This window comes from Lynx canadensis, chromosome B2, assembly GCF_007474595.2.
Source record: "Lynx canadensis isolate LIC74 chromosome B2, mLynCan4.pri.v2, whole genome shotgun sequence".
Taxonomy (NCBI): domain Eukaryota; kingdom Metazoa; phylum Chordata; class Mammalia; order Carnivora; family Felidae; genus Lynx; species Lynx canadensis.
Window position 1 is genome coordinate 3127062 of NC_044307.1, and position 22216 is coordinate 3149277.

General features: G+C 47.5%; 7 non-coding genes across 7 annotated transcripts; 2 read left to right on the forward strand and 5 right to left on the reverse strand.

Moving 5' to 3' along the window:
• Positions 1 to 1510: 1510 nt before the first annotated feature.
• On the reverse strand, positions 1511 to 1585 carry TRNAI-AAU. Its single transcript has one exon. It is a non-coding gene; the product is annotated as a tRNA-Ile (tRNA).
• Positions 1586 to 3313: 1728 nt separating this feature from the next.
• Positions 3314 to 3386, forward strand: TRNAV-AAC. The gene has a single exon. It is a non-coding gene; the product is annotated as a tRNA-Val (tRNA).
• A 712-nt stretch (positions 3387 to 4098) lies between these two features.
• Positions 4099 to 4171, reverse strand: TRNAV-AAC. Its single transcript has one exon. It is a non-coding gene; the product is annotated as a tRNA-Val (tRNA).
• A 4564-nt stretch (positions 4172 to 8735) lies between these two features.
• TRNAT-AGU lies at positions 8736 to 8809 on the reverse strand. Its single transcript has one exon. It is a non-coding gene; the product is annotated as a tRNA-Thr (tRNA).
• A 5321-nt stretch (positions 8810 to 14130) lies between these two features.
• TRNAV-UAC lies at positions 14131 to 14203 on the forward strand. The gene has a single exon. It is a non-coding gene; the product is annotated as a tRNA-Val (tRNA).
• Positions 14204 to 18808: 4605 nt separating this feature from the next.
• On the reverse strand, positions 18809 to 18882 carry TRNAI-AAU. Its single transcript has one exon. It is a non-coding gene; the product is annotated as a tRNA-Ile (tRNA).
• A 311-nt stretch (positions 18883 to 19193) lies between these two features.
• Positions 19194 to 19267, reverse strand: TRNAI-AAU. Its single transcript has one exon. It is a non-coding gene; the product is annotated as a tRNA-Ile (tRNA).
• Between the last annotated feature and the right edge of the window lie 2949 nt (positions 19268 to 22216).

Below are 22216 nucleotides of genomic sequence, written 5' to 3' on the forward strand. Positions count from 1 at the left end.
GGAGGCGTGTAGCCCACAGGGCGGGGATGCCAAGGGGATCCCTGCGCAGGAATCATACAGCTCCTGTTAAATAGGCACATTTAACACGGTGGGTCACAGATTTAAATGTAAATACAGAAATGTGAACTTTCCACAAGAACACATAGGGAAAAGTTGTTATGGTGGTAAGTGCAAACGCGGCAACCTAAAACCTCAAATCTGAGCATTGTAACTACAAACATGAGCATTTTGGTGCAAGACAGAATCAGTCACAAGGGGAGTCAAAAGGCAAATGACAATTAGGATGTTTTGCTTCACATCATAGACAAATGACAATGGTCCTCATATTTAACGAGCGCCTGCAAATCGGTAAGAAAAAGACGAATACCCCTGTGTGTGGCTATCAACACACGGTGCACAGAAAAGAAAATTCAAATGTCCTATATGTATGCCAAGAGACTTAGACGGACTCATTAGAGAACTGTAAATAATGAAACACTCCTGAGTATCCCTTCTTTGCACCTATCAGATGGCAGAAGGAAAGCATGGGCGGCAGCACTGTGTAGTGAGGACTCATTCATTCAATAAACAGCCGTGGAACGCGGACTTTACACCCGGTGGGGATACGTGCCCTGGGTACACTTGGATCTAGACTCAGTACCATGACACAGGCAGGTTTCACTCGTGACCCAGAACCAAGTGAACTGCTCTCAGTGACACGATTTTCTAACATAAGCACGTCTCAGCAGGTGAAACAAAAGTCAATGGACCCTCACTTTATAAGTGGAATACATGGAAAGCAGGGAAAATGTTTGCATTTACATGCACAGAGAGTTCGTTTTAGGCTCAGGGAAGGAAAGCATTTTTACTTACAGAAAGTCCAGAAGGACATTTGCAAGTCTAGCGGAGCTTAGGACGATCTGTGGGCTCTCCAGCAGATTTCAGGATGCGTGGCACCCGTGGGCTCACTTCCTCAATGCCGGAAGAGCCAGCCAGTCGTGATGACAGCAAAGATGTCCACACATGTCCCAATATCGCTTAGTGCTGTCTTACAGATTCTAGAAATCAGCTTCAACGAATATCGGGGAAATGAAATACTTCGGAGGCAAGTAAGTGTGGGGGGGAAAACATTGAGTATCTTGGAAATTCCATAAAAAGAGTTGGAAACGCTACTTCCCGGCTGCAAATTGTTGTAAAGGCTGAAGATGGGCAAACGGCAAGGTTTGGGCAAAAGAATGAATTGTAAAATGACAGAAGAATATACCATGCACAAAATAAGTTCCGCTAGTAATAACAAAACACCGTGTTTTTTTTAAGTTATATAATCCAACTGATTTCTTCTTCTTTAATGAATCCCCTGCCCAAGGTAGTGGGTGAGCTCATGACCCTGACCCTGTGATCGTTTTATGCTCTACCAACCGACCAGCGGGGAAATGGGGTTGACAGTGAGTCCTTCACACCTCCAAAGTGTAGACTTGGGGGAGGAGAGGTAACCCTGAACTCAGGGGGGTTAGGAGGTAAAAGGAACCACTGGCCCGTACGGGGATCGAACCCGCGACCTTGGCGTTATTAGCACCACGCTCTAACCAACTGAGGCTAACCGGCCACACCCGCACCCCGCGCCTGTCCCTCAATCTTTCCGCCTCTGCTCCTGCGGTAGCTCTTCCTGGAAAACCACGTTTTCATAGTTTTCCTCATTCCACTCAATTTTCCACAAAAGAAACACTGAAAGAAAAAGTCCCCTTCCGGCACACGTGATCCGCACCCACTAGCAAATCTCGTCTCCCCCAAATCCTAACGTCCCACCCGAAAAGACGCAAGAAACCGGGCTGGGAAGGGGCGGGGCGGGGCGTCCCGTTTCCCTCTTTTCGGGAAAACACCTGCGGCAAACGCAAGGCTTCCCAAGCTCTGCGACCAGAGCACAGCAGGTCTCCGCAGGGCCCCGAGGACTCCGCTCCTACTCGCAGGGGACAGGTGCCTTTTCGCTCCTCAGGGACCTTCTGGAAGGCTGTGCTCTCCTCGGGCGGCGAAAGTGCTCTGCGCACACGCGGAGCGGGCCCCACACCGCGGGGAAGAGGGGGGATCAGGGCGGAAGCGTCCTGCGCTCAGGGACGAGCATCAGGTGAAATGACAACAGCCCCACAGTCACCCTAATCCCGCTCAGAATCCGGGGAAGCGTCTTCCCCCTGCCCCGCCGACATGGAAACGCCAGTCTTTCAAATCCGCCTGGAAACGCAAGAGACGCCAGAAGGAAACATCATTTTGCAAAAAGAGGACCCGACTTGGAGGATTTCTCTTCTTGATGGGAGACTGTCTGTCACGACACGGAAACCGAGACTGAGGTCCCGGCAAAAGGATAGGTGTGCAAACCCACAGAACATAACCGAGAGTCTAGAATAACACCGGGCACGCATCGCCAGCTGATTGTCAACAACGGTGCCAGGCAAGTCGACGAGGGGAAGGGTAGCCTTCGCAGCAAATAGCGGGGACACTGGATAGCCACCACCCACAGTAAAACGATCCCCGGTCCCTAGGGAAACGCCATGACCGTCACCATGAGAGGGCGCTTCGTACGCACAGGTGTGAGGGGGCGCGTCCCCTTCCAGCTCTGGGCCCTGCCGAGCCGTGGAGATGGGGCTCCGGTCCCCCTCCCAAAGGTCACTGGCAGTCCCCTGAGGCGTGGGGGCGCAGTTTGTGAGCGCGGCCCTCCCGCTGTTGGATTAGCGACGGCGGCGGGTATGGGACCCGAGCGCGCCCAGTGCGTAGCAGGAGCCCGTGACATGTCCCCGCCGGCGCCGGGCCGGTGGCGTCGTGGGCACCGAGCCCCGCCAGGCAACGTCCCACGGTCTGGCCCCCACGGCCGTCCCCACTGCCGCCCGGCACGCAGGTGGGCACACCCCCTCTCGGGCCTCAGCTTCTGTGGGTCAAGCGGGGCCCGCACGCAACGGGCCCCTTCCAGAGTCAGTCCACCGGATCCGGGTCAGTATCCCGGCCCGGACCCGTGTCTGGCCCCCAGGAGATGCAGGTCACGGAGCCCTCTGAGGTCAGGCAAACGTAAGCAGGACCCCCCCCCCCAGACGGAGGAATTTTCCGACACCCGCCGGACCCCGAGGCGGCCTGCACTTTCTGTCCTGCATCTGGAAAGGCGTTCTTCCCCTAGACGGTGTTTCCTTGGAGCGATTCACTGCCTCGAAGGTTCTTGCTTTTAGTCAAGAGAGAGGCGGAATAAGGTTGCTATTTCCCGGAAGGAAAGAGGCCTCCAGTGGGAACAAAGCCGGGAGACCCAGAGACCGGCTAGTCTCCATCACGGAGGAGGCGAGCGGGGTTCGGCGTGGTTTCCGTAGTGTAGTGGTTATCACGTTCGCCTAACACGCGAAAGGTCCCCGGTTCGAGACCGGGCGGAAACAGCCGTCGACCCGCTTTTTTTCGCTTTACGCAATGCTTCCCAGCGCCACCCAGCACCCGGATCCGCTCCGGTGCCCCCGCTCCGCACACAGAGCCCGGACGCCAGGTGCAGGGACCGCGTCCGGCGAGGACACGATGTGGGAAATGGACGGCGTCCGGGGAGCATCGCCCTTGGTTCCCGACGGTTTCCCCGTGGTGACATTTGCTGCAGCGGGTCACTTCTGCGCACCGGCCCCTGCCTGTCCCCGGGTCAGCCCTGTGCCCGCGGCCCAGGCGGAAGCAGTAGGTGGACGCAAGGTCGTGCGGGGAACTCCTGGTGCCTCCGAGGAAGGCAGGCGATTCCCGGACAGGACGCGGCACTTAGCGTCACAGGAAGGTGATGCTGTTGGTAAAACCAGAGCAGGTTTCGTGAAAAGGCTGCGTGAAGAGAGAGGAGACACGGGCCCCCGCGCGGAGGGTGCCCACTACGGGGTGGGACGCGGCTTATGCGCAGGGACCTGAGAGGTCTTGGGGTGCAGCCCGTGGGAGAGGGATGTGATGTTGAAGGGAAGCGGGGGTGGGGGGTCCAGGAGGGCGCGTGTTGCAAGGGTCCGCGCTGGTGGCGTTGGGGCAGGTGGCAAAGGTGTGTGTTCGTGTGGGGCCCCGGGCAGGGCGCAGGGTCTCAGGCACTGGCAGCACTGGGTAAAGTGCGAAAAAAGCGAGCGAGCGAGCGGCTGTTTCCGCCCGGTTTCGAACCGGGGACCTTTCGCGTGTTAGGCGAACGTGATAACCACTACACTACGGAAACCGGCCTGGCGGAGCTGTTTCTAAAATCCTTCTAGAATGTCCTATGGAACGTACTCCCATTTTCTGGGTGCCCCCAAACCCGGTAACTGTGAATGATTTTTCTTTGTACGTATCCTCACTCACGATGACTCTCTTTCTCTTACACTTTTTGTTGTCAAAATAACAATACAGAAAACTCCGTAACTCGTAACCACGCATAACTGAAACCCAGAGTCCAAATTCCTTCCCAGGCTGCAGGCAGGGGTTCCCGGGGGTGGGGGTGGGGGTGGGGGGGTGCTTGGGGTCCGCTTCTCTTCTGACCTGGAAAAGCTGGGGACCCCCAGACCTGCCGGGCCATGCTGGAAACTCCGCCTAGCGCGGGTGGGGGACCGTCCCAGTTTACTGCCGGGCGGGGTCACAAGGGGAGTCTTTTGGGCGTCCCTGTGACTGGACTTCGTGTCCCCGCTTCCGCTCTGGGTGCCAGTGCTCAGGGACCGTGTCAGTCTGCCGAGCGAGTTTGTTTTCCTCCTCGTGTACCCTGACGTCCGTCACTCTTTCCCCCTTCCCAGCATGTGTCTGGGACTGGAAGGTGCTCATTGCAAAATGATCAGTCTTCAAACCCATCGTAAGAAGTTCGCGGCAGGACCGCGCTGTGACTGCATCGGTCAGAAACGGCAAAGCTGGAAAACCCCTCCCGTAACCCAAACTCGGACGGGTCTCAATGCTGCCGGAAACGGAAGCGAGGCAGTATTTCCTAGAGGGCAGGATCTTCAGGCTTACTTTTTCTTCTGACATCGAGTGGACAGCATTACTTCTGGTTCATTTTTTTGAAAAATAAGTTGATTAGATATTTATTTTAAAGGAATTAATGAGCAGCCCACAAGGTGCCCAATCCTGACCTAGGCTCGGGAGGCAACAGGTGTCCTGAAAAATCGGACAAGCCTGGGGAAACAAAGGGCATGTGCACTGATTATTATAATATGATTGCACAAAATAAGTTATTTTATTTTTTAGTGTTTATTTTTGAGACAGAAAAAGAGAGACAGAGACCGAGAAAGAAGGGGGGAGAGGGGCAGAGAGAGAGGGAGACACAGAATCGGAAGCAGGCTCCAGGCCCCGAGCTGTCAGCACAGAGCTGGATGCAGGCCTCAAGGTCACCAACTCCAAGATCATGGCCTGAGCCAAAGTTGAAAACTAAACGGACTGAGCCCCCCTGCCCCCCCCCCCAGTTTATTTTTAAAATTGCCAAATAAAACTACAGAGGTAAATGCTCATGCTTTTTCACAGATGCATACAAATGAGACAATTTTGCAACTCCTAATGATTAGGAAAGACTGTCAGAAGAAGTGATCACCGATCTGAGACTTGATAGACGAAAAAAAATACATTGGTGGAGCAGAGGTGAAATGAGGCCTGGGGGTGGGGAGGGGGGATCGGCATTAGGGGCAGCATGGTAGGTCCCGGGCCAGGGCACATGCCATGGGACCCAGGAGTAATGAGCACTCATTAACTTGAGTTGGTAGAGAAAGGATTTCAGTTAAAGATATGACATATTGATGAATTTCCAGGTCTTATTTGGGATCGAATTGTAGAGAACAAACATTCTCCTGTATTATATTTACTCACCTCTCCCAGCAGAGTTTCATAGCACTGTTTATTATTTTTATTTCTAACAGAAGTCATATTCCACTACAAGAGATCTACAGAATAAGTCTTCTGAGACATAACATTCCTTCCAAATGGCTCACAAAAGGAGACGTCAGCCCGTTAGACCTTTAGGGGGAGAAGCAAGAAACGAAGGAAATGAAACTGATTGTTTGAGAAGTGTTGTGCACATTACCAAGAGTGGGGAGCATGGCACTTATGGAGTATGATAAAAACTTTAAAAGTGTTTTTTAGAATGTAGAAGAAACAGAGCAGATAAACAAGAAAATCTCAAGTGTTGGGGTTTAAAGTTTTTTTTCCAGCTGTATTATTTTTTTAGAGTTATCTAGCTAGTAAGTGCACCAAGAGTTTTCAGATTTAAAAGCACTTTTTTATTTTATTTTTTAAATTTACATCCAAATTAGTTAGCATATAGTGCAACACTGATTTCAGGAGTAGATTCCTTAAAAAGCATTTTTAAAAAGCAGTTGCCTCCAGCTTTTTTTTTAAAAAGGGAATCTTGTGTGCTTTGCCATTCTTTTTTATCCTCTCCTCTTTCAGATACAATCATATTACTCCTCCTTCCAAAATTTCTGGTATATTCCACAGTCCCTTAACACATTAAAAGGAGAAAACAGTTACAACGTTAACTGATTTACACTAATTTATATTAGGGTTTTTCCCTCGTTCCTTTCTTTCATTTCTTTTGAACTGGATTGGATGAAAGGTAAATGAGTAGACAACTCCAGGTTTACTAATGGGTGTGGAAAATAGTTATAAACATATAAAAAAAAACAGAACTCAAAACCACAACGACTGAGGTGCTGGGAAAACTGGACAGCCTCGTGCAAAAGAATGTGGGTAGATCATCTGGAAGAAAACACAGGCAGTAGGTTCCTTGACATCAGTCTTAGCTGTCTATGTGTCTGTGGATCCAACTCTACACGCAAGGGAAACAAGCAAAAATAAACAAATGGGACTACATCCAACCAAAAAGCTTTTGCACTGCGAAGGAAACCGTCCGTTAAAATGAAGACAACTTCCTGAATGGAAGAAGATATTTGTAAATCATCTATTTGATAAGCGTTAATACCCCAAACATATAAAGAACTCACAGAACTCAACAATGAGAAAACCACCTGATTAAAAGATGGGCAGGTGATCTGAATAGATATTTTTCTAAAGAAGTTATACGGATGGCCAACAGGTACGTGAAAAGATGTTCAACATGACTACTGGAAACGCAAATTAAAAGCAAATGAGATATCACCTCACACCCGTTAGAGGAATTGTTATCAAAAAGGCAAGCAATAACAAGTGTCGGAGAGAACGTGGAGAAAAGGGGTCCCTCATACACTGTTGGTGAGAAAGGAAATTGGTGCAGCCACTCTGGACATCAGGATGAAGATTCCTAAAGAAATCAGAATAGATCTTCTGTAGGATCTGGCTATTCTACTTCTGGGTACTTACCCAAAGACTATGAAGACACTACTTGGAAAAAATGTATACGCTCTTACATGCATTGCAGCATGATTTTTTTCCTATTTTTTAAAATGTTTTTATTTATTTTTGAGACAGAGAGAGACAGATCATGAACAGGGGAGGGGCAGAGAGAGAGAGGGAGACACAGAATCTGGAGCCTGTGTGGCTCGAACTCTCGAACTCTCCAACTCTTGAACTCTCCAACTCTCCAACTCACGGACTCTTGAACTCACGGACTCACGGACTGTGAGACGCTTAACCGACTGAGCCACCCAGGCGCCTCTGTTGCAGCATGATTTCCAATAAGCAAGACACAGAAACAACCTGAGCGTTCGTCAATAGGTGAATGGATGGGGAAAATGTGGTATACATACAGTGGAACAGTATTCAACCGTAAAGGAGAATGAAATCTTGCCATTTTTGACAACATGGATGGACCTCGAGGATATTACACTTACGGGAAAGAAGTCGGAGAAAGACGAATACTGTATGATCTCGCTCATATGTGAGAGTCTAAGAAACAACACGAATGAACAAACAAAACAATATAAAAACAAACTCATAGAGGCAGAGAGCAGACTCGTGGTTACCAGGGAGGAAAGGGGATTCGAGAGCGGGCAGAATGGAAGAAGAGGGTCAATTGTATGGTAATGAAAGGGAACTAGGATTTTGGCCGTGATCACTTTGTAGTACATACAGATGTCTAATTATAATGTGCACTTGAAAGTTATCCGGTATTATATAGCAATTTTACCTTGGGAGGGGGGGCAAAAGCCACAACCACTGAAGCTAGATCACTAAGTCACTAGCCTTTCTAAACCAAATAGGGTCCTTGTAACAGTGGCATAGACATCAGTCACCAGAGACTTGGATGAATGCTGGATTTCAAGCCCCACCCAAGATGCGGTGAATTAAATATTTCATTTTAATGGAATGCCAGGTAATTCATGTCCTCGCCAAGGTTTGAGAAGCATGGCTCTGGTCCAACACACGATTCACTATTCGGTGGGCCAGAGAGCGATCTGATGCAAAACTGGGGATGGGGGAGGGGGAAATGGCCATTCAAGGAGCCAGTCAAGAAAAACAGCTGTTTACAACGTCCTGGTTGGGAAAGATTCTAGGGGGCGAAAATGACGAAGACAGTCACAGAGATCATGTATAACCTAAGTGGTGAGTGCCTGAGGTTTGGTCTAAAATGGCAAAAGAAGACCAAGGGGCAAACCCCACTTTTCCTAGGCAATCCCGTGCCCAGGTCATAGTCGTAGAACAAGATCTGAGTTTCTCCGCTCTCAGCACAGATATTTCGGCATTTCTATCACTGTCCTGTTGGGAGAAGTGTGTTTTTGTTTTTAAAGAAGAGTCTTCCCCTAATGCTGTCCCTTCCATCTCTGGTGCTTCAGGGATGTGAATTCAAATTCTGTCCACTTCTCAGCTACTAAATCACAAAAGCTCGTGTGGAAAGGCCCCGCTGGGAGTCGAACCCAGGATCTCCTGTTTACTAGACAGGCGCTTTGACCAGCTAAGCCACGGAGCCCACAGCGAGGGCAGTCTCCTTTGTATGTAATTTGAGGGTGATGTCACTGTCTGGTCTGACCAGTGTGGTTCTCCAGAATGTTTGCCCAACAAAAGCGCATCCAAACTAATTCTCAGGATCTTTATCACGTTTTCTTACTTTCTCCCGAAAGGCGCACAGCAGTGTCGATACGCTGCACCAGGAATAAAAACTTCCTCAGCCACTGGACCGTTGCAGTAGGCAGCCAGACGGTCGCGCTTCCCGGAGTCTTCACAACTGCTTGGTATGGAAGGTGGGTTCAGCTTGGACTCTGCCACACGGGGGACAATGGTGCCTCTCAGCCGCGCCGACCCAAGGCTTTCCTGAAGTGAATCACTTGGCGAAATGCTGGCGCTCAGGCGCTGGCGGTTTTCTTCCCTTTGTCGCTCAGCGGTGGCCGTTTATCCCACGTGCAACTATGTTCCGTATTTGCGGACAGTGGCAGTCTGCCGTGGCACATGGGAGGCATTAAAAATACACCACGCTTCTTAAATTCCACCCCTGGCATGCTAACTGGAATTTAAGTAGAAACTTGGAAAAAATTAAAAAAGAAATTATATATGAATGTCAAAACACATTAGAACTTTACTGGCGTATTATTTTCTTACACTTTCCCTCCAAGCAATATTGCATAGACGTCTTCTTACTCTCACCCTCCTTTTTCCTCTTTAAAGTTGATAGCGATCCCCTTCTTTCCGAAAAACGGATACTAAACATTACCCGGGAAAAGGCATATGTTCTCATTCCAAGAAACTGGAGCTGGACAAATCCTTGAGATCGTTTCTATCCTTGGGACAACGCTGGGGGAGTGCGCTGTGACACGCGCCAGTTAAACACACGGATCTATAATACAATCCCACAAACTTCTAGAAATAATTCCTCAGCCCTTGGTTGGGAGCAGAGTCACTGGGCCCTGGCTGCTCGGCCCCGCCCGAGACACCCAGGCAGAGGTGGGGGTGGGGGTGGGGGTGGGGAGGGCAGGTGGTGGTGGTGCAGAAAGCCCTTAGCTGGAAGAGGACAGGCGGTAAGGAAAAGCCCCAAAAGATCAGTGAAGGCGACCTCCAGGCCTGGTCCTGCAAAGAGGAAGTTCAGGTGACAATTTTGCAGCACTGCCTGGGGGCGGGAAGTGCAAATAAAACGGAAAAGAGTGACACGGGGGAACTGGGAAACTGAGGGTTGAGGCTTAAAACCAGCAGAGTCCAGAGTCTGGTGTTGCCGGAGAGGGAGAAGACAAATCTGATATGCCAGACCTACAGGGAGTCCCAGCCCTGCTCCCTGGTAGCTGCCGCCTGTAAATCCACAGGGAGGGTGTAATCAACCACTCGTAAATGTAAATAACAGCCCATACTTGACGTAGAATAGTCAGGAAATTCCACCTCCTCTCTCTCTCTTCGTATTGAGATAAACGTAACCGCTTTCTCGACACAGGTGGAATTAGGTGCTGGTTGTCTTCCTGTACGACCAGAAAGTGGGGGATGATTGGATTAGGGAGGCTTTGTCTTGTGTACGAACCTTACTTCCACTGTGTAGTGTGGTCAACATCAGGAGAGACGAGGGAACAGCGGAGCCAATTTCTCTCCGAGTCATTCTCTGCTCGCCTAAATCGTGGAGGAAGAAAGACACTTGCTAAAAGGACAAGAGCAAGCCAGCCCGTGGTTGAATCTCGAAAGTCTGGGTTGATTTTTAGACGAGATACTCACTGCGTCCCTCAACCTTCTCCAGGAAACACCTTCAAAACGCCTTTCTCATTAGCAAGCATCTGTGGTCCAGGAAGATGTGATTGGTTTAGAGACACAGACAGACATGAGGTGCTCAAGTGTGTGATTCGGGGACTCAGACCAATTCATCTTGTGCTCAGTTTCCAAGACGTACATTCCTTTATTTTTTCATAATAAAGAGCAAGTGATGTTATTCTTTAGAACATTTTTATGTATGATAGGATGGATGCCATTCCGCTAAGGTCTTTTTGCTTTTGGATATATCTTCGTGTCTGTCTCCTTTCGAGCTTGTGAAATACCATGTTGCAGTTGGTTGATCTCTGCACTTTCACCTAAATTTGATTTGTCATATCCCTGAGGATGTGAATGAATCCTAAGACTTATAGTTTTTAACTCCTAATGGTGACTGCCAAGTTGATTCATTTACTTTTTGGTATTCTATCAATTTAAACAGATAAAATACTGCGAAGATATCGTATGTTATTCTATCATTCGAGAAAGTAAACAAGCAATAAATCCAGCATGCAAGAAACTGTAGCAGAGGTTAGAAATAGCACACCCTCAGAGGACGATTACACGTGTGGGAGAAAACATGTTTTTTAATATGGTAGACTAAATAACAATCCACTATCACGATACTCTATCCTACATGTTTCTCTCTTTTTTTTTTTTTATCCTATGTGTTTCTCTCTCTCTCAAACTATACTGCAAACAGAGGGACCAAGCCAATTGCATTAGTAAACTTCCCTCACTGCATTTTTGCATATAATAGGCACCAAAGGCACTAATATATTTACAACTCGTGTAAGGGTTAAATTGTAGCGTAGGGCTAAGCTAGAGCTTGAGAGATAACAGCTTTGTGCTGACACTGAAGGTTAAGAGATAACAGCCTTGCTTTACTCTTGTAAATTACACTTCATACTCTTGTAAATTAGGCTTCACCAATTAAGGGAACAAAAGTTCAAAGAAAAGTGGGCCAGAGGCAGGGTCAAGGAGATCAACTGGTTGCGACTTAATGGCAGAAAGTCTAAAATAATCACCCCATCCGGGAACTGTTTCCATCTCATCTGGGAACTATTTCTTTGTTCTGTTCCCAGGTGATGATAAGACGATGTGGTCGGCTATAAAAACTCTGTACCCCGGCTGTTCGAGGCCGCACTCTGATCAAAAGTGTCGGTCCCGATCGGTCGGCCTTGCCTCTCGTAGCAACAAACTTTGCTGTGACTGTCATTGGCGCCCTTAGCATTCTGTTTCAGGAGTCGTGTGGATGCAACACTGGTAAATAACATTGGAAATGTTTAGATGCACATAAAAAATAAGTAAGAACCCTCAATAGAAACTCAACCTTCCAGCCTACACAGAAACTAGTTATATTTAATGGTTTTTTTCAGAAATGTCTTGAGCTATAGGTCTCACTTGAACAGAACTGCTTTAACTGATTTATATTAAATACTGAAATTTTATAATAAACGATAAGAGCAGTAGAGAAACCGTTTCTCACATGAACACACAAAGGAACCCCTGGTACAGAAAGGGAAAATGCCATCATTTAAGAAGTCCTGATATTATTGTATACAAAAAGCAAACAATTTGAATAGGGACATCAAGCGCTTTGTAAGTTATCTTAACTCTTAAGTATGTTTGCAGTAGCCCAATGTAAAAAGGATTGGTAGGAGATGTGGGTATAAAGTGTATCTTAACTATTTGAAATTCAGTATTTTACACACATTTCATCCTCCTTTTCAAAAAATTTTTTTTCAACGTTTATTTATTTTTGGGACAGAGAGAGACAGAGCATGAACGGGGGAGGGGCAGAGAGAGAGGGAGACACAGAATCGGAAACAGGCTCCAGGCTCCGAGCCATCAGCCCAGAGCCTGACACGGGGCTCAAACTCACGGACCGCGAGACCGTGACCTGGCTGAAGTCGGACGCCCAACCGACTGCGCCACCCAGGCGCCCCTTCATCCTCCTTTTCAATCCGTTCTTAGTTTCTAAATAAATTGGAGTACTGAAATAAGGCACTGTATTTTCTCCTTCGTACATTTTACAAACCGTTACACTTTCAGGGATGTGGGGATTATCGCTAGGGTATTACGGGTGCTCTTGGTCCCGGCCTGGGTGGAGGCTGTCTGGTCTTCCAAAATTCATCTTTATCACTGCAGCATCTGAAGTTCAAGTTGCCTCCATTTTGGAAGTTGCTTCCACCGAATTCATTAAAACCTCCATGGTCTTTCTTTCCTAGACTTTCATCTAAAAAGAGCTACTCTCTCCTTTCTATGACAAGTGTCTGGCTGGCTCACACACCTCTGCAATTTACTCTTACTTTTGTAACATGGGTGCCTTGACACCCAGCATGTACTGGAACGTGATATGTATTTGGAACAGCTTCAAGGACTTCATCACATCTTTTGCTACTGGCTCAGGCTCGTCCTGCTGCCTGGGGGAGTGTGGAGGTATTTCTAGAGCGTGTATTGTAAATCCTGGAGGGGGGATCGGGGTACCGGCCGAAATGTCAGCACTGTTCTGGTCTCCAGGCGGTCGAACGCGTGAGATACAGAGCCCCACAGTCCCGCAGAGGACAGTTTAGATACAACACCTGCTGTAACTCGCTGACATTCCTGGAAACCACACGCGCTCCTTCGTGCCTTCACGTCGCCACCAGACGTATGTCTGGCTCATGTCTAAAGATCCTTTGTGCTCTTTCTTTGCTCTGATATTCTTTGATGCTCACATCTAATGAAAGATGAAATAAAGGCTATGTGCGGGCCACGGCTGCTGCTGCGGCTCTCTCTCTTTCTCTCTCTCTCTCTCTCTCTCTCACAGAGGCAGCCCCGCACGTCCACTCAGTCTCCGTGTCTGAGAACTTTTCCTTCCATGCACGGACATGTGGGGGCACAAAGAAATAAGCCAGCAGCACACATACTCCAGCCATGTCAAGGCCGCGAACTTGCCATTCGCGGGGACAAGGCATATAAACAACCTCACGACCCTTTTCCAAGGTCTGCAAGTTCTAAGCTGATTTCACAGTAACACTAGATATTTGTGGTGGGGTTGATGCTGATCTTAATGGATGTGGTTTTTGATCTTGTCTATTGAAACATGCAGGAGTTTCAGGACAAGGGGCAGAGAAGGAGTTCATGCGGCTGCTGCTGAATTCAAGGATAGTTTCCATGCAATATAAATGCACTTTTTTAGTGTCATCTCAAGAAGGATTTTTTTTTTTTTTACCTTTGTATTTACTGCTGTATCCCAGAGCCTTGAAAAGTGTCTGGAGCATAGTAAGCTCTCAATAAATATGGGCAGAAAAACAATAAATGTTGACCAGACTAAGAGTGTCCCAGGAGGATAGAAAAATGGAGGGTGTCTCCGAACATTTGAAGTCATTTTCATACTATATTTTCAGGTGACAGTATTCATTAAGACTTTCAAACTTGTGTATGTAAAGTTCATCTGTCCCATACATGCTCCCTGGGCCAAGTTCACAGGACTTCGTTCTCAATCATAATAACAATCTATACCTAATTTTGGTCTTCTTTTCTTACCTTGATTCTAGTAAGAGCACCTGGGGAGATAGGTTGCCCTCAGGTTCCATGGTGTAGTGGTTAGCACATCTGCCTTACACGCAGAAGACCCTGGGTTCGATTCCCAGTGGAACCACAAACTTACCTTGGCTTCCATTCAGGAGAGGTTTGGAAGGTTCCTCTTTTCCTTCCAGACACTTAGATAGCCAAGAACCCAGTGGGTTGTGCGCTCAGTTTCCCCTTCTGGACTGTGCAGTGTGGGGCCACGCTGGCTTGCACAGAAGATTTCCCTGGCTTTCGTGATGGTTGGGGGAAAACCATCAGCAGCAAATGTGGAATATTTTAAATGAGTGCACAGCCAGGGCCTGACTGGAAAGATTATTATTTTAATTCCATCCTAGTTACAATGTTAAGGATTTAAAATTGCAGAAACAACATCTACTTTAGCAGGTTTGAGCAGTGTATTAAAGGAAACCCAAGTGCTGGATGCCAGAAATGGGAAGGCTCCAGTTTTCATGCAATTAGACATGTGCAGTTTCCCACAGAAGCAGATTTGAAGGACAGCAGATCAGACGTTGTTTTGTGGTTTTGTAAGGAAACATGAACTTTCACGCTCTAGAGGGCAGAGAGTTGCTACAGCACCCACGTGGGAAAATTTGGCACTATTAAATACAATGGAAAACACACTTATTTTTTTTTTTAAAGCACTATGTGATTTTTTAATGTCTCCTCATTTTGGTGGTAATCTAAAACCTGAGGATAATAACAATCGCCCAGATCTGAATTTCCCCACGTATTACAACACACGCACACAACATTAAAGCCATACCTTCTCCCCAACTAGAAGACAGACTTCAAGTTCCCTGTAAAGGAGAACTAAAAAACACCCACGTCAAGCAGATCTGCCTTTCAAGAGCTCCCAAAGGCGACTCTCTGTGGAGAATGGAAGGAGCTCCAGAAAAGCCATCTAGAAGTAAGAAAATGGGAACTGAGATCCCAACATTCAGCTAAAATTCTCCTCCTCTCAAATAGAAATTTCAGCTTAAAACACTGGGAAGGGACCTGGGCACGCACGCCAGTCCTGAGACGGTAGCAGCAGCAGAAACTTCTGGGGGAGAAGAAAGTGAGGAGAAGCCCTCCGCGGAGAGTAGCTGGTAAAGGAAAAAAGAAGGAAGGGGGGGATTCAGAATCCCCCAAGACCAAGAGAAACATAAAAATCGGAAGACACAGAACTCTTTCCCAGTGGACCCCCAGCCCTCTCCCCAAAGACATCTATTAAAGATACTGTATTTTTATGTAGGGATAGAAGAGGATGGCCTTGAACTAGGAATCCTGTAAACGATCCCAAGTCTCTTCCCACAATATCTGAATGAGCTTTATTTATGCAAAGCTACTATAAGAAAACCCCAAGGCAAAATATTTTAGCTGATGAAAATTCCTCCAAAAGTGAAAAAGCAGAAGAAAACTGTAACACAGCTCTCAAAATTGAATCAGGCATCCTCAAATAAGCATTTTTTGGATTTGAAAAAAATCACACGAAGTCAGAAATACAAAAAATTAAAACAAAAAGAAAAAGGGTCAATAAAATGTCATAATAATTAAATTTATAATCCAGGAAGTTTCTGTGACAGAAGAAGTCCAGGACCAGATTGGGGGAAAAACAAGTTATGTAAGGGTAAATAGATGGGGGTAACTGTTACAACAAAAATTCAAACCATCGTAGGTGTCACAAGAAACTTCTTAAATGAGAAAAGAAATATCAGGGGTGTCTGGGTGGCTCAGTCGGTTGAACTAACTCATTATTAGTTATGGAGAATGCCAATTAGTACCACAAGGAGATAATACTTTAAGTCTATTTAAATGTTTCAAATCGGCTGTCTAAAATTTAAAAGTCTGGCAATACCAAATGTTGGAGAAGTCTGGAACAAATGGAGCTCTCACAAAGTATTAATTGGAAAGTAAAATGGCCTTACCATTTTGGAGAATATTTGGTAGCTTCTTATAAAGTCAAACAGACATTGACCAAATGACCCAGCAATTCTACTCCTAGGTATTTACCCCAAAAGAAATGAAACCATTGCTGGGTAATTTTACGTGTCAACAAGGCTAGGCCACAGTATTCAGATATTTGGCCAAATACTAGTTTAGATGTTGCTGCGAAGATGTTTCTTGGATGAGATTAACATTTAACCAGTAGGTTTTGAGTAAAGCGAATTACCCTTCATAACGTGCGTGGCCTCATCCAATCAGTTGAAGGCCTTGAAAAAAGAAAGACCTTTCTCTCCTGAGGAAGGGGGAATTCTGCCAGTACACTGTAAAAATTTTTTTTAATTTATTTGTTTTGAGAGAGAGAGAGACAGAGAGTGTGTGCTTGCACGAGAGGGGGAGGGGCAGAGACAGAGGGGGGGAGAGAGAGAGAGAGAGAGAGAGAGAGAGTCCCAAGCAGGCCCTACGCTGCCAGTACAGAGCCCCATGTGGGTCTTGAACCCGTGAATTGTGAGATCCTGACCTGAGCCAAAAGCAAGAGTCAGGCACTTAACCACCTGAGCATCTTGCCTTTAGGCTGCAGCTTTAACCTCAGATCTTTCCTGCGTCTCCACTCTGCTGATCTACCCCGCAGATGTGGGCTTGCCTGACCCTCACAACTGCCTGCGCCAGTTCTTTAAGATCTCTCTCTCTCTCTCTCTCTCTCTCTCTCTCTCTCTTTTTCTGGAGAACCCTGACTAATACAACATACGTCCACACAAAGACTTGTGACATTAATCTTCATATGAAAAAGTCTATTCACATGTGAATGGAAAACAGACGGTGATATGTCTGTACAGGGAGTACAATTCAGCAAGAAAATGGAACAAGCGACTGATACATGCAGCAACATGAACGAATCTCAAAGATATCGGGCTGAGCAAAGGAAGCCGGGAACATGAGACTACGTACTACCTGGTTTATAAGAAATTCTGGACAAGGCAAAGCCATCATGATAGAAAGAACATCTATAGTCGCCTGGGGCTGGGATGGGGGTATAACAGAGAAGAAGGGGTATGTAAGTTTCCTATTGTGATTGTAACAAATTACCACAAATTCAGTGCTTGAAAACAACATACACTTACTTTCTTCCTGTCCTGGAGGTCAGTCCAATATGGGTCAGCGGTACTGCATCGCTTGGTAAGCTCTAGAGGGAATTTTGTTTCCTTGCTTTGTCCAACTTCTAGATGCTGCTGGCATTCCTTGGCTAACAGCACTGCACCTCTTCAACCTCTATTTCTATGTCACATCTCCTTCTGTGACCCCGACCCCTCTTAGAAGGGCCCTTGTGATGACATTGGACCCCATCTAGATAATTCAGGAAAATCACTTCATTTTAAGATCCTTAGTCACATGTGCAAAGTCCCTTTTGCCACGCAAAACAATATATTCATAGACCTCAGGGATTAGGAGGTGGACATCTTTGGGGGGACATTCTTCTAACTACCACAAAGCACAGAGGAGGTTTGGGGGATTGTAACGGTTAAATTGTAGTGTAGGGCTAACGTGTAGCTTGAGAGATAACAGCTTTGTTCTGACACTGATAATAAGCTTATCAAATTCTACACTTAAAATGGGTGCATTTTATTGTACGTAAATTATCCCATAATAAAGCTTGTTTTAAAATGGAAGGATCGGAATCTTACACACACCGTTTCGAATTCTGCTTTTTTCACATAGTCATACATCTCCAGCATTTACCAGACACGGAATAGCGGCTAATTATTGCATTCTGAAGAGTGGAGCGATTTAAACAAATTTGTTAATAATGCACAATTTTCTTTAGGGGTCGAGCAGAAAGTGCTTTGCTTGAACATTTCCACCTGTTCTCAAGTTTCCCCAAGCTGCCTCCCTGTGTGCCTTGCCTCCAACAGTGATACAAAAGGTTAGAACGTTTCAGGTTCAACTTTGCTGAATATGCCAACTTTTTTGAAACTACCCTTTCATTTTGCCAAAGGCACAGTATCGAAAGTGTTGCCTGAAAGCTCTCAAAACGCTGATAAGATAAAGATACCACCTTATATAGCTAAGTGAAGAAGGCAAATTGAGCGCATATGCTGACTCTTAGGGGAAGAAGAGAAAACAAGAGTTTATGTAAATTATTTGCTTGTGTAAAGGGAAGTGGAAAGAATACCTAAGGGGTCTCCTATAGAAGTTGGAAATCACTACTGGGTGCATGACAGGGGCGGGAGGAGACTTTTCACTGTACCTTTTAATATTTTCTAACTTTGGAACACGTGAACATATTTTTACCCCCAAAGTAACGTTTTAACGGTGAGCCCGCTGTCCGAATGTTTACAACGAAGCTGCCTTTCTTTCCTCCTGTGTCGATATTAATAGGAGCTTGCTTCCCATATAGCTTCAGACATCTCGTTTCATCTCTCATTCAACTAGTGAAGCCCCAAGTGTGGACGTGCACAAAGTGCGGGTGGTCTTACAATTTCTTCCCAGTTGGAAATAATCCAAACAGGCCAGTTTCCGTTGGCAAGAATCAGTTTCCCAATGGAAAAAAAAAAAAAAATCGCACAAAGGTAATTTTTTTCTTTTTCCAGGTCCCTGCTGACCTTTGTGGACAGAAATCAAACAAGGACCTACTAAAGCAGGGAAGTCAGAGAACCGTGTTCAAATTCTCTAAATTCCGCATTGGTTGAGGGCTGGGGATGAGTCCTAGACTGACGGACTCCGATGTTTAAATGTAACAAAAGCCGCCCCCGTGTGGCCAGTACGGGGTTCGAACCCGCGACCTTGGCGTTATTAGCACCACGCTCTAACCAGCTGAGCTAACCGGCCACCGAGGAAGGACCTCTCGGTCTGCGGGACGTGTTACATAAGCCAAAACCAATTCAGTTTTTTTTTTTTTCCAACACAAACCAAGGAATTCTCTCTCATCCTGGCCCCGCCTCGCCTAAATGTACCCGCTCCTTTGTTCAATGTCTTTTAAAAACACTTTCTATTCTAGCTTTCGTTTGTTACTTCTTAAAATCATAATAACAAGACATGAAGGTCCCACAGCTCCACGCAAGTGTTTGACTTCAGCAGTCGGGTCCACCAGGGTCGGGTAGGGGAACTGCGCGCGCAGCGACGGTAAAACGGTACCTGCCTGGCCCGTACGGGGATCGAACCCGCGACCTTGGCGTTATTAGCACCACGCTCTAACCAACTGAGCTAACCGGCCACCCGACGGGAGGGTGGCCTCTATTGTGAAGATGTAAACAAAAATCCTGGACACCGGTTCTTCAAGTTGGAGGAGAGGGAGGAAGGGGGAGGGGAGAGAGGAGAGGGAGGGGAGGAGGGGAGGAGGAAAGGGAGGAGAGGACAAAACAAAAAAATGCCAAAGACGGACAGTTTTTTTTTTTAAAAAGTCCTGCCTTCTTCCCATTTCGCTCTCCCCCACCGCGGAGATGGGAAAAGCAGAGAAGGTTAACTCGTGGCTTGAATGGACGAACCCTCCTGTCGCGAGTCTTTCTCAGATCCTGGTTCTGACCCGAGAGGATTCAGACCAAAGCCGCCCGGCGGGGCTTCCTTTCTCCCACCCACGTGTCGCAGCCTTGTCTTCCTGAAATTGATTTCCAGTTCTTCAATCTGGACGCAGATCCTTGGTCGGACGTACGTAGTGTGCGTGTTTCCCTTCAGTCTTTTCCTTCCCTTTCCATTTCTTAGTGATGTTTTATAATGAGTTTTTTTTATGAGAAGTTTTAAATTTTGATAATGCCAATGTATCCTTTTGATAATGTCAGTTTGCTCCTTTTAATGTATTTTATGCTATGCTTTCCTCCCTAAGAAATATTTGCCTACTACAAGGTCATAAGTGATTTTTCTATTTTATAGCTTTAGCCTTACCTCCACTTGTATTAATTTTTTGAGTATGGTATGAGATAGGGGTGAGGTTAATCTTTTCCCCCACGCTCTGCAGCTCAGAGAATGCTTGGGAAGAGAAAGTAGTCCGGCACCAAACCCAGACCCATTCGGATACCAAGTTGCAAAGAAGCTTGCAAAAGAGATTGAGAGAAGGTCTGTAGTTTACCCAGTTGTTCCAGGATTATTTGTTTTAAAGACTTCCTCAACTGATTGGCCTAGGCATCATTGTAGAAAATTAATTGATCGCGCGCGCGTGTGTGTGTGTGTGTGTGTGTGTGTGTGTGTGTCTGTCTGTCTGCTTCTGGACTCCGTCCTGCCCCGTTGATCTGTTTATCTACATGCAATGCCCAAACCACATCGTTTTCATTATTGCAGCTTAGTAGGAAATCTTTTGATCAGGTGGTACTAGTCCTTCACCTTTGGTCTTCTCTAGACTCAGCGTGAGAGGTTTGTGTGAAGCTGAGAGTCTCTTCTGGTGAGGGCGCCATAGAACAGGCATTTTCACGTGCCCCCGGAGCTCGCGCCCTGGGATAAGGTCATGCTGCACCCGCGCCAGCCCACAAACCCCCAGAGAAGGTGAGAAGCCCCACTGGGTCCCGCTTCCTGGGGGAGTGTGTGTGGCACAAACCAGGGACCCTCAGAATGCAATGTTTCTACGTTCCTCGGAACTGTTTATCCTCATTCGAATTCAAGTGTTTTCTAGGATATAGCGCATAACCGGTAAATCAAAGTCACAGGTGGGTGGACCACAAATTTACCAGCCCTCCTGGTCCTGAGAAGTGCTTTGCGATCTTTGATCTGGTAGACCGCTGAGCTTCTGGAGAACCAAGTTCGGGTGAAAACGGCACAGGTTGTGAAACGCAGAACTCACAGGGGTGTGTTTACCAGGAGAGCACCGTCCCCTGGCTCAGGGACAGCGCATTCTAGTACAGAGGGGGCCGAATTAGAAAGAAAATAAAACAAGGTAATTTCAGGTGGTGCTTGTGGCTGGGAAGCACGTAAAACAGGTAATGTGACAGGGAGTGACTGGGACACAGAGGCAGTCAGGAAAGGCCTCCTGGAGGTGACATTGGAGTGGAGCCTGAATGTTAAGAAGGAGTCAGTCATTTAAAGGTCATTGAAGGGAACCACCTCCTGGCAGAGGGAACAGCAAATGCGAGGACTTGAAGTAGGAATCAGCTTTAGATCTGAAGTAAACGAGGAGGCCAAGTGGTTGGCCTGCAGTGTGGGGAGTAGTGGGAGTTGAGTGCAAAGGGTCAAAAGCCAAAGGCCGAAGGGCCTCGTAGCCCCGGGGGAAGAATTCCAACCTTATTCTAGTTCTAATGGGAAGCGCGGAGGCTTTTAAGCAGAGGTGACCTGATTTACCTTTTGCAAGAATCATCGTGGTTTGCAGGTAGAGAAGGGGTAGTAGGGGCCAAGTATGGGCCAAGGACACCAGGAAGGGAGAGTACCTCAGAATTCTCCATCCTTCCCTAATACAGACCCACACAGACAGTACTGCTGTTCGCCCGGCAGTCTCATCAGAGTCTCAGCTGAGTCAACTGAGGTGGCCCAGCCTGGTGCGCGGGCCGCCGCAGACCCGTGCCCAGAGGGAACGAGGATCTCGGCACAAGGGCAGCTCAGCCTGGTGCCGCACTCACCGCTGGGGGAGCTCTGAGAATGCTCGAGAAGGGAGCCGGGCACCAAAGCCAGGTCCATTCAGACGGCAGGCTGAGAAGACGTTTGCAGAAGAGAGTGCGAGCAGCTGCATCCGGCAAAGCATGGGAAGCGCTGACGTTAGACCTGGTTCTTTCATCCCCCACGGGCACCGAGCACCCTCCATGTGTCAGGCCTCGGAGCTCGTGTAAACATACACGCTAGGCCTCAGCTTGGGGCTGTCCCCACAGGGAGGACCCGGTGAACGGAGCTGGGGTTAGGGGGGTCAGCGGGGACAGTCAGGACTCAGGGTTCAGAGTCCAGACAGGCGAGCAGGGACTTCCTCACAGGACTGCGGGCTTGTGGCTTCTCTTACCAACCCCAAACCTCGTCCTGACTTGTCTCCCCCTGCCCTCCCCAGCCCCCCAGCGGCACTTGCCTCCCTGACTCGCTACTTCCTGTTCCCAAGGCCGCGCTCCGAGTGAACCAAGGCTCAGCAGACACCCCTGAGGGTGGGCGCACCCCCCCCCAGAGCCTGGGGCTCCCCTATCGTGAAGGCTGGACCAGGGCCCTAGACCCCCAGGGCGGGAAGCTGGAGGTGTGGAACTGTGGGAAACGGCGGTGAGGGAAG